At 44.8% G+C, this 12,717-nt stretch overlaps 1 protein-coding gene across 6 annotated transcripts in view; it reads left to right on the top strand.

The window, feature by feature from the left end:
• Window positions 1–12,717, top strand: part of JARID2 (jumonji and AT-rich interaction domain containing 2) — a 227,853-nt gene that overhangs the window by 85,212 nt on the left and 129,924 nt on the right. The gene's annotated exons all lie outside the window — the stretch shown is intronic.

Raw genomic sequence — 12,717 nt, 5'->3', positions numbered from 1 at the left:
CTCGCAGTATAGGAGGTGAAAGGTTTAAAGGAACGCAGTAGCAAAGGCATACCACTAAATTTCTTCTGGGTGTCATTTTAACGTACATCGCAGATGCTTCCCTGACGTGGTGGGTTTGCTGAAGTACGGGCAATGCAGTTCACGATGTGTGTTACTGAGTAAAACTGACTCCATCCTTATCACGTGTTCAACATAGGGAAGAACTGGACAGAAAATGTGATTTTGCCTTCTCTAAGGAAAGGCATGGACTGGCGGTAACTGCCTCATGTAGCGTAACTGCCTAGATCTCAAAATGCAGTCTTTGCGTTTCCATTTAAATGCCAGCCGCAGAAATATGGTACATAGTCCACGCCCGCTTGTTTTCTTCGGTGTTTTTCTGATACCGGTAAAAAAAATCTGAAGTCCCCTGTAATCTTTAAACTGGAGTTCTTAAATAATGACCTTTCCCCCGTGGTGCTTTTGGAGAAAATGAATAATTTTCTCTGCTCCTTGTCTTGTGATTCCGCATCCGCTTCTTTTCATGGATATGTGCTTCAGACGTCCTGCCTGCAGATGTTTGCATACATACGGCACAAGCCTGTTCTTACTTGAACCATCCATTTCTGTTTTCCTGCGTTATCTCGTATTGCTCTGCGGGGCTCGGTGAGCAGCAGGTTTGCTGCTGGCTAGCTTTTTGAGGTTTCTGTTATGCACAGTACTGTATTTGTCTCCTGGTTCTTTGATTTGTAATGTTTTGCCTTTGATTGCTGCAGAAGGCATAAACAAGCCTGTCAAAAGCCTTGTTTAGCGCGCAGATTCTGTGGGGGTGGCTGGCAGCTTCAGACCCTAAAATAGATCTAGCAATGAACTGAATGGCTTAAAACCCTGAGAATTTGATTTGATCTTTCTTGTTGCTTTAAATATTGGGACTGAATGAGGATTTCTCTAACAGAACAGAAGGTGAACATGTTGGTATGTGACAGTAATAGAAGAAGGGTCCAGACCTGCTGTCATTGAGATGCTCTTCTGCAATCAGAGGCTGGGCTTGGCCACTGGGTAGCGGCTCATCTGCTTGTAAGTCACCGTACCTGGGGAGGGGAGTTCTGTGTCCTCTGATTTTACAGCATCCGTGGGGGGAGCGTTCCGAAATGCTTCCCTGGATCCTGTTGTGGGACAGTCACTGTAAGAAAACCTAAAGCAGTAGCACGGTTTTAGCGTCTGTTTTATGTTAGCTTTGCGAAGGAAGAAGGAAGGAGCTGCAGAATCACCCAGGGGTTCTTTTTTCTTTTTTTTTTTTTTGTCTTTTTTCCTTTTCTTTCTCTCCCCCCCCCTTTCATGTAGCACCATGCAGTTTGTAATATCATAGCTGGGGTTTTCAGTTGTGGTGGTGTGAAGGTAACAATGATTTGGCTTCGACGTGCCGTAACAGCTGCAGAATTCATTGGAGCTTAGAAGCCTGTGAGTTATAGCTGTGATGCCATTTACAGCTTTTATGGAAGAGCTCTTAAATTTGTGAAACGTGTTACTTTTTGAAGTGCATTATATTTGTAATTTGAATTCTCTAAAATCCTGTCTGAGAAAAAAAATAGCTTTGAAAATCCCCCTCTGCCCGCTAAAAACGCGGGGAACTCTTACCAGGCGGGGAAGCAAGTCTCTTAAATTGAGTGATAGAACACATAGATGGATTTGTAAGTGCTAAAATGTCAATTAGTGCACTTAAAAGCTTAATGGTTGTCTTTGATGTACTTCTAATATCTTCAGTAAAGTTTGAATGTTGCCATTGATCAGGGAGCGGAGGAGGGACGAGGGAATTGAACGCTAACCCAAACAGTTCTGGTGGAGCGGAGGGGCTCCTTCTCTGCAGAGCCCCGGTGGCACGAGCTGTGCCGGCGCGGGCGCCTGGCACCCTGCCTGCCCGTCGCCCCTGCCCCGGCGCGGGGCCGCCTGGCACCCACCCAGCACCGCCTGCGAGAAACCTGCAAAAGCGAAGGAAAAAGGATTGTGCCATTATTTGGACAGTTCTCACACAGGCTTGCTGGTTTAAAAAAAAAAGAAAAAAAGGAAAAGGAAAGGATCATGGAAAGGTCGAAACTTGATTATGTTTTTTCCTTATCAGTTTCACACAGATCCGGTTGTTGTGAAACACCTGTGTGTTAAAAATTATTCTGTGCAATTTGGAAAGCCTGCTATCTCCATAAGAAAGAACTTCCCCCGCCCCCCGCTCTTTTCCTCACAAAACCTCCCAGCTGCTCGATATCTTCTTAATTTAACCGTTGTAGCGTGGCTCCACAAATCAGGCCAGATCCTGGAGTGGCCAGTAGCCATTAGCTCTTCCTCCTCCCTCGTGTTTGAAATGGTAGCGAGAACTGAAGCTTGCGTGTGGCAGAGCAGCACTTCAGCCTGGCTCTGTCTGAAATTCCCAACTTTGGTACCCTGAGCAGTCTGCTGCAACTTAAATTCCAGGTAATGGCCTTTACCCTCCTCTGGCACTGGTTATTTGGAAAAAATGTTTTGTGGGCTTTCTGGCAAGTTGCTGGGATGCATTCATCTGATTTGTTACTGCGCGATTGCCTCACGGAGCAAATGCCGGTTTTATTATTTGCTTCCCTGCACTACTAAAATACCATCATTTGTTTGCTGGATAGTATTTTGGAAGTCAAATACATGTAATACTGAAGGGCAAGCTTGGTAAAGCTTTAGAGCGTAGGTTTTCACTGATTATATAGCTTATCTTCGTGCAGAAAATTTGCTGATGTAACTAAACTGACCTGAAAATACATTTAGAGTAGCTTTAGAGTCTCCTCATATGTCTTCTTTAATTGGCTTATGAGTGAAGAGTACAGGTTTAGTTTACTTCTCTCAGCTTCAATGGATACTTCCCCTGCCAGCTTTAAAGGATATTCTGCCAGTCGGGAATGTAAACGAGGACAAAAAGTGTCTGATAAAAATCTCACTTTTGGGGTAGTACATCAAGCAAAATCAACATGTCATGCTCTTAGTGCAGTATCAGCGTGTCCATCCCAGGAGCCTGTGTCGATAAAAGTGATTTAGTTCCCCATCCAGTTCAGTAAAATTGATTCAGGCCCCAATACCCTGAGATTTCCCAGCAATAGGTTCAGCATGTTTGGCTCTGTCATTACCCCTCCTGGGTTTAAATTTGACGAGATGGGTTGGATGTTTTGGTTTTGTTGGTTTTGGTTTTGTTTGTTTGGTTTTTTTTTTTAAATCTTTTTTTAAACCTGGTGATCACCCGAATGTGGGGCATCCCATAGACTGATGTGAAAGAGGAGGAAACCAAGTTAAACGTTTCCAGGCTAAGGCAAGGGACTTCTTGTGTCACCCATACCTGCTTTGGGTCAAATTTAGGCAAACTTGCAGGTCCATTACCGTGCAAGTTACCCCATGGGTAGAGTTTGCCATGCCCTGGCTTTGGCAATGCTGCCTGCCCCACTGCTGGCCATGGCCCTCTTGCAGGGGTTTGGCAGTGGAGCTACTCATGTAAACCTGCTCTACTGCAGTGCCATCAAAGTGAGTCAGATGACCCAGGACCTCCTGTTTCATCTCTTTAAACCAGCCCAATCCATTTGCATTGGAAAGGTTTAAATGGGAGTGAGTGAGCTGCCCTGCTTGGCGCAGGGTCATCCAGCAGGGATATGGTGACCTTCCCCAGTCTGCAAGGGGACCTCCATCCCCAGTCTCAAGCCTGTGAAGGCATCGAGTTCCTGATGGGCACAGCTATATTAAATAATGTAGCTAAGCTATGTAGGTTTTGGGCTAGTGTATTTATTTCACTGAGGGAGCAATGTAAGTTTTATATTGGCAGATGCATGTTTTTGTTGCTCTATACTACTATACTCCTAGAAAGCAGATAGATAAGCAGATGTTTTCCTATTATAGGCAAAGCTTCATCATCCAGGTACCAAGGTCCTACCAAAGAAATGTAAGCACTGACCTTCTGTTGTACTTGTGAGGATAGATGCTAAACACATCAACGGTACTCCAGCTTCTCTAAAATATTGATACCACTGACCTTTCAGATGCTGCGAGATGCCAAAAAATTAGATCTCTCTAAATTCCTGTGGAAATAGCCAAGACAAATTTGTAACACATCGGTTCTGTCTTTCTCTCTTCCCTACTACCTTGACACTATTTTGGCATGCAAAAGGGGTTAGTATTTTTTCAAGTAAAGGATCAGGCTTTCTGTTTGAGGGTGGAAAAAGGTCTTAAGATAATTAGTAATATGCAGCAGGATTGGATTAACCATATTAAACTTCACATCTGTAGGTCTTATTAGCAGACATTTAAACTGCAGAAAATGCCTTTTATTGGACTGTATTCATATGGTTGCATACTGGAGCTTGAACACCTTATAAAAATATGAACTGAATCAAAATGAAATTAATTAGAAAGAATATATTTGAATTTAATTATCTTGAGCTGCTGAATACTCTGTGCATACTGGGTTTTATGTGTCTATCTGAAGTGTACTTGGTGGAGAGTTTTAATTAGAACTGGAGACAGAGTAAGAATATTTGGAATGTGAAATTTATAAATGGCAGCGATTTTCAGCTAGGAGTGCAGAGGTTTTTTGGAGCTCGCTACCATTTCTCGCTTCTCTTTTCCCCTCTTCTTAATAAGCTACTTTTATGTTCAAATTAATACCAGATCCTGAAAAAGAAAAAAATCCTGCTGTGGCTCTCGGTCTTCTGCAGTGTGATCAGAGTTGTCAGATCCACAGCTGCAGGAGATTTTTACCTTTGTGGGTTTAATGGCTCATACTACTCCGTTCTTTGAAGGTATCATTTAACCATAAAAGTGCAGGGCTGTGGATGGCACAGGACATGTGGCTGCCTTGACTACTGTCTCAGATGTCGGACATGCCAAGACTCAAAGAGCTGATTTGGCAGCTGCCCAGCAGATTTTTATAAAGGCTCAGTTGGTGGCCAGAAACCCAGGCTGTCAGAGTTGTGTTATGCAATAAATTGTTTTTCAGCAGAAGTTTCTAATCCAATTTCAGCTGCAGTTTTTTAGTAGTCTGTAATCAAAGATAAGTATACATTATTTCATGGCGTTTCAGAGAAGTGAAGACGTGCAGCGTGAGCATCCCCCGTCAGGTCAGTTTGTTTGTTGTTCTTTTAAGAAGGATTTAGACCTGTTCACCTACATGGGAAATGATGCTTAAATTATCTTGGTTTCTGCCCTGGAGGCGTGTATCTGTATACAGCATACCCTTTCAAAGATAATTCAACATGCGTTTTAGGAGACGTTCCCTTTTTTTGGAGAGAGCACCAAATAAGGAACCTGTTTATCAAGTCAGAGCTTTTGCTCAGGCATAAATTGGCTACAAGTGATGGTCAGAGACAAGAGCATACCTTGTCAGGCTGTGACCTACCTGAAATGTTGCAGGCCCTGTCCCTTTAACAGGTAAATCCCCTGTAATTTCCCTTTCACTCCCCTGAAGTAAATTATTCATCGTGCAAAAAGGGGGCATGGTTCGTCTGAATGCAGTGAGATATTTGGGGTTTACAATAGTTACATTAAAGCAAAGTGATCTTAATTTCCTGAATACCATCTGCGATGCCCTCCCTTTCTTACGGTGACTGTCATGGTTTGGTGTCATGATGGGCTTGCATCCCTCCAAGCATGGGTTGCTGCTGATAGGGCCAATCCCACCTTTCTCCCAGCAGTAGCTCCCATATGGCCACGTGGTTAGTAATAAGGGAGCTGATCTGGCTGAAAACGATCATTTGTCTTGTCTTGGGGTGAGATTTTGACTCTTTGCCCCAGTCAAGCTGGTCAAATGGCCGCATAAGGGCTAGTGCTGGCATTGGGGTTGAGGCAGGTGCAGCCCATGCGGTGGCAGGTGAATTCACTTAAGTTGGTTATGAAAACTACTCCCCCAGTCTGAATAATTATCTTGTACTGTCACACCTCTTCCAGCACTCTGCCACCCTTTGCTTTTTGTGGCTTGTTTCTGCCAGCTCTTGTCAGAGCCCGAAACTCTGGTGCTCTGGTTGCAAAATGGTTGATTAGGTTCCTGGTCTGGCCTAAGAAAGTCGTAGCTGTGGAGTCACAGCTATCGGTGGGAGATGGTTCGAGTTGAAGTCCTGCTGTAAGTTGATAAATTAGTAAACTTTAGACCTGGCTTTATTCTGAATTTGTTTGGGTTTAGGCTTTTTTTTTTTTAAAGTGTTTATCTTGGCAGACCAACACGGGAAACTGTTGATGTCTTGTAAGCTTTCACTAGTTTCGTATTGAGTAGTAGTTTTCTAGAGGTGCAGAAACATTGCTGAGGCCTCTGAGTTTATGTAAAAGAAACAATTAACACATGAACCTACTATTTTTAAATATTTCATTATTAGGCCTAAGGTAACGTTAGGAACTTTTTTTTTTTTCCATGCCTCCATTCTGGGAGTCTGTATGAAGACACTAGCGACTTGTGTTTGGAAATTTCAACTGTAACTCTTCTACCCTAATGTATTTTTTGCAAGAGCAGGTTGAAGCTCCCTTGGCTCAAAAGTGCCTGAGGCCTTTAGTGACCCAAAAACCAGAGAGTTTCTCTCCCACACTGCTCTTAGAAGAATTCGGTCTGAAAGGAGGAAACGCAATCCCCGGTGCAGCAGGAGGCGGCGAACGAGCGCCAGCCAACGGGAGATTGCAGGGGATGAAAGCTGTAGGAGAAGTGCTAAAGCAGGAAGAGGAGAGATTTTTATTTTCCTCCATTGTTTCTTCACCGTGTTAACGTCCGTTCTGCTCGTCAGGAGCTGTAACGTAACGCGAGTTCTTTGGGGAAGTTTTCTGGAAGTACGAGGGAAAAAGTCACTATAATTACCAGATACACTTAAATGATATAACAGAACCATTAATAAAGAAAATTTCCCCTTTCTTCATGTTAGTTAGCACATTTTTAAAACATGACCTATTTTCCTAAACTAGACAGAACAGATTACATTTTCCAGAAGGCATGAGTCACTGTACTATAAAGTCTCCAAGCCGTATCAATCTTCATCAACTTAAGCCATTCATGAAGTTTTATTTTTTCTCACTGAATATAAGCAGTTTGTTTTAAATGAGAAACTGCTACATCCTCTCTGGATAGTTAAACTTAATTAAAAGGTTAAATATTAAATAAGTGTGAACTTTCTTCTGAGAGGAGAAGGGAGTGGAAGGACCTTGATAGCAAGCAAAAGACTGCAAGGATATTACTGTGGGTATATATGGGTATATCCAGTTTGCATGATGCTGTGCTTGGCTCTAAGAAGTCCCAGCAGCATGGTAGCTGCTAGCTAGAAGGAGCCAAAAATCTTTATTTATATAGCTTCAGTGGAATATATTAGAGTCTGGTTTCAAATCGTTACCCTGGAAATTCGAACTTTTGCTAGGAGTTTCTGCTGAGAAGAGCTTCTGCCGTCTGGCCGTGGAACGGCCTGCTTGCTCCTGCAGGTTACGTAGAGAGGGAGTTTGTGCCAACGATGGGGTTTTCCTCTGTGAGTACGATGTGCGTTCGGGGTGGTGAGAAGGTTGGCGGGACTTTGCGATACAATGGAGACCTCTGCTAATGCAACAAGGGAAGTATGCGTGTTGATACAGCAGTAAAACTTTGCACCTTCTCGTGAGGTTCACGCCGTGCCATATGTATACTGAGCAAGTGGGCTTTGTAAATGAGTAAGCGTGCTAATTGCATTTAGCACTGGTAACTCGCCCAAGACTGCACAGAAGATCTCTTTCAGCCTCGGAAGGCCTATCTAGGTTTTCTACCAATTTCTCTTAGGTCTAGCTTTTAGAGAAAAACAGGTATAACTGTTTTCCATTGATAATATACAGCCAAAAGGCAAAAATCTGTTGCAGGTCTTGAATCTAGTAAACAAACATTTCCATTTTGGTCCGTCAGCTGAGAAGTAATTTATATGATCTCTGAAAATGTGTTGTCTGTTTTTCATGCAAAAGACAGATTTTTGTTTTGTTGCTAACTAAACACAGAAAAAAACACCCTTTGAAATAGTTCTCCTTCAAAAATATCCTTGAGGAAAGGGTAGAAGCTTGTGGTTTATTTTTCCCATTGCTTCAAAATGACCTTCTTACATCTGCGGGAAAGACTCTCTGGGGGCTGTTGAACCATGAAAGCATATTCATTTAGGGCACTGGGTGCCACAGTGATTTTAACCGAGCATTGGCTGCAGCACTGGAAAAAAGAAAAAAGAGGGGGTTTGTGTTTTGTTGTTTTGCTTTCTGCAACCTGGCATGAAGAATGGGGTCAGGAGATGCGTGCTTGGGAAAGACCCAAAGAGAGAGCTGGAAACACGCCAGCCACACTGAGTCATAACACACATGCTTATAAGTATCTTTGTACCTTACAAAGTCCTGACTTTTCAAATAAAACCATCACTGCTGTTAAAGTATTTACATAAAAGTAAAACAAATAGCATGGAGTGCTGCATGCATTCTCCCTTGTTCCAACTCTGTTTTACCCCGTGAACTGTGACTCCTGTTTGCTTAAGGCAAGGCTGGGCCAGGCTGAAGAATGCCGTATCTGGCGATGAATGAACGGAGAAGCTCGAGTCATGCGTACGCGTATGCTTCTGCTGCTTCTCGTGGAGCAAAGCAGCATGCAGCAGCACTCGCTACTTCAGGCTGACGTTTCACCTACCCAGGAGGCAGCGTGAAGCCTGCCTCTCACTTCTGCCTGCTTTGCCTTTTTTTTTTCTTTTTTTCTTTTTTCTCTCCCCCCCCCCCCCACCCCCCCTTTTTTGCTCCCTCTGGGCCGCCCCCCCCCCAAGGATTTGAGAATAACTTCAGAAATAGGAAGGCTGCATGCAGGCCACAGGTGCAAGCTAGGCAGCAGAACCGCAGTGAACAAGCACCTAAGCTGTAGGTGAATGGTGAAAGGTACAGGTGGTGCACGTTTTGATTTCATTGCAAATATATACACGTTATATATTGAAGAGCGTTATTTATAGATATCTGTATATACTTATTTATGTATGCATTATATATTAATATGTATATATTTTAGTTCGTACACACATATTAATATATATGTATTATATGTTTAATGTATTATATATATATTTAATAGGCACATAGCAAAAACACACACACACACACACACGTGTGTATATGTATTTCTTCCCAAATTAGCAGTATGTGGCACTGTAGCCTGTTGGACCTTTCTGCACACATCACCTCTACAAGTGCAGAGCTGAAAGCAAGCTGCCAGCCAGGTAGCATGCAAGAGAGTTGCTCTGCTATCCCCAGGGTAGCATCCTGTGCAGGAATGTACTGCGTAGGTAAATGGAGATTGTGCTCTTCTTCCCCATCTCCTCGGACTGAACTTGCTGAACTGTTGCTCAGCTGCCCTGGTAGCTGAAGTTCAGATGTAATTATATGACGTGGTTCCCCGAAATGGCATAACAAAGAAGGTGGCATGATTAATTTTTTTTGCAGTTTAAAGGAAATGATGCAGTTCTGTTTCTTAATTCTGCCCCAGGGCTTCCCTGGTTGTTTGCATCTGTTACTTTTTTGCTGAGTTTATAAGCTAATCTTGCTGTCGGATTGGGAGGCAGAAATCATCTTGGCTGACCTGCACAGTGAAGGCTGTGGGCTTGTGGTGATGAACCTAGTTTAAGATGTTACTCAGTCCTTTTTTGGGTCTAAGTCAATAATGGACAATCCATTAGTTCCCCATAAGTCGTTTCAATGGCTAATTACTTGCACAGTTGCAGAAATTGTTCTTTAATTTTGTCTTACATTTTTCTGAATTCAAGTTCCAGCTGTTGATGATATTATACCCCTCTCTGCCAGCCTCGAGAGCCATCTATTATCAAATTTCTGCTCCCTGTGGAAATATTTGAAGGCAGAGATCGAGTCAGTCCCTTTGAGGGTTTTTTGGTATTTGTTTGGTGTGTTTTTTGTTTTGTTTGGTTGGTTTTAAGAAGTTACATAGATTAAATTCCTCAAGGCTTTCACTTGAGAATATTTCTAAATGGTTCTGGGTGTGCGTATGTTGTTTTGCTAAAGTGAGGTAACTCTTCCAGTCGCTGGCGGTGTGAGTGCAGAGCGGGGTGCGCGGCGGCTCTCCCTCCACTGGCGTGACGAGGCAGAGATGATCTGACCCATGTAATTATGGTTAAATGTGTCGGGAGCTGGAGCTGCGTCGCTGGCGCAGCAGCAGCTCAGCTGGGCTCCGAGTCAGCTGCTCTCTGGCTTGCGGCTGCGTTTATGCCGCAGGCTCGGGGGAAGATGCCGTCGACGATTGTGAAACCTTTTTATTGCTCCTGCATATGGAGCCGCGTGAATGCGGGTGTTGGCAGCGGCTTAGCCCCTTATTTTGCTGACCTTGGATAACACGGGTGTTGGGGAACTTGAGGACCTTTTCTTCAAGCCGAGTGATGGGTGCAGGGAAAGCCCACAACAGAGCAGCGTAGGCAGGACAGTGGCTGCAGCCTCGGCACAACGGGGCTGGTGGGAGCTCTGGTGCGGAGAGACTCCCCCATGTGTGTTTCTGTTGACGGCGCTGCCGTTATCAGAGGGGGGGGATGAAGCCAATACGGTTCATCTCAAGTTTTACAGCTCCATGAATTGAGCGTGGTGTGAAATGTTGCTGCGGGGGTTGCTGGGGGAGGTCTTTGTTCCCGCCTCCTGGGACCCGTCCCTTCGCTGGTGGCACTATGGCCCGCGCAGCCCCTGGGAAGGCGGGAGCGTCTCCTGCAGCAGGGCTGGAGCCTCCAGCTGGCACCAGGGAGACATCTCGGCAGCCTTGTCCCTCAGAAAATAGGGTGCCGGGTTGCACGCCGTCCTTTTGCCTGTCCAGCACGTTGTCTGGGCAGAGGGAGTTGGCTTCAGGCCGTTCGCGGGAATACTTTGAGAGGGTGGCCTAGACCAGAGGCCTCTGGTGTGTGGTGATCATCTCCTTCCCTCCTGCAGGAGGGACTGCAGCCGGCGTGTCCCAGGGCGTGGGTTGTACCTGCCGGAGGTCACTTAGCCGCTGCAGTCGGCCGCTTGGTCGGCACATGCCGATTTAAAGATCAGTCCTGTCGGCAGGTTTCACCCTGTTGCGACTGAAACAGCGAACGCTGCCATGTGCTCCATGTGGTGAGCTGTCATGACAAAGTGGGTTTAAGTGGGGATTAATTTCTTTGTTTTTTATTTTTTTTTGGATGCATTTTTAGCAGGGTTAAAAGGGCCGGTGGGATCAGGAACCGACGGGTGTTTTCAGCTCCTCAGGGCTTGCAGGGTCTGGTGGAGGAAGGGGTTTGTTCGTGGCTTCAGGGCAGGGCTGGTGTTTCACAGGAGAGAGGCCTCGGGCTGACAGGGCCTAAGGAAAGCAGCATGTCTCTTTGAGTACAGCTTAGGTTAACTGGGCTCAGTTGTTACATTTGTCTTGTGTATGCCCGGCTTAAAGTGTATAAAAATACAGGGTGATGGTTTTGTTGCCTCTTGGTGGGTTTCTGTGTAACTCGTCTAGGCTTCAGAGTCAGAAGCAGTGTGCCTGGCCAGAGGGCTCTTCGTCCTCTTCCTCACGTTTGCCGCCCATTACATTAGGAATTTGTACAAATGCTGGTGAAGAGAGCAAGCGGTGTCTGCAGGCCTCTGTCCATAATACAGACAGGTGCTGGAGGTGCTTACGACTGTTTCCTAATTGAGCACGATTCCCTTGAGGATTTAACAAGTAGTTTCTGTGACAAGAGGAATGTGTGACATCCCGTCAGGCCCTCGTCGGTGGGATTCCTGTCTGGGCTTCCTCTCCATACCTTCCAGTCAGTGGGAACGTAAATGGGGCATCTTTGGGCAAGCTTTGTTAAAGTCGAGCAGGCCGCAGCCCTCCCGTGTTTAGTGTCACTTCTGGTTAAGGGCTGAAGTTGTGTTGGCAGCAAAATGGTGAGCCAGCGTTGTTTGTGTAAACCTCTGTTGACAAAATAACTGGATGTACTAGTCCTTTTAAAATGCTTGCCTGGAGATTTTTTTTTTTTTTTTTGGTTGCTGTGGGTGTTGGGTTACAAAGTTTGCTTTCTTGGCCGGGAGCTGCCTGCGCTCTAAATCTCCCTGAGCATAGCTCAGCCTTGTTCAAAGTATAGTAGCTTGTCCCTCGTGCGAAATGCACATCCCGCTGCCAAAATGCTGGCTGCTTTCACAGCACTAATCGTGTCGTGTCCCGTCCTGTGCCGTCCCATGTGTCCGTCCCGTCTTCCCCCCCCCCCCCCCCCAGTAATTTGTCATAGAATTTTTTTGAGGGGAGAAATGTTTCTGATCACAATTCATCAGCTGAATGCCAGTATCTCACTAGAGGAGCAAAGAAAAAAGCTATCGATGGTCACCCTGAACTATGCTTTTTTTTTTTTTTTGAAGTTTATGGTGTTGGTCACTTCTTTGACACAGGAGATGATATGTTTATATTTAACTCTCCTGCCTCCTGGCGTGGAGTGCTGATGGGGCTTTTTGGGGTTTCCAGTGGAGTGTGGCAGTGTGCTGTGGTACCCTTACCTAAATAAGGCCTGCCTAGAAATGTTAATCTTTTTGCTTGGCAGTGATGTAGCCCTTGAGGAATTCAAGGGCAAGAATGCTCAAATAGTGATTTTTAAAGACCCCAAGACAATTATAGGGTTTATGAAAATATGATGATTTACCTGATCTCACTTATGTCTTTATATCAATTTGCTGACTTAATTTATTAGAATGCTAAAGGCTTTAGGGAAATGCTTTTCCAGGCAATTAATCTTTTAACTAAAGCAAGTACTAAAT

This window comes from Platalea leucorodia (assembly GCF_965183815.1).
Source record: "Platalea leucorodia genome assembly, chromosome: 1".
Classification (NCBI taxonomy): Eukaryota; Metazoa; Chordata; class Aves; order Pelecaniformes; family Threskiornithidae; genus Platalea; species Platalea leucorodia.
This window is presented reverse-complemented; position numbering and strand designations above follow the sequence as displayed.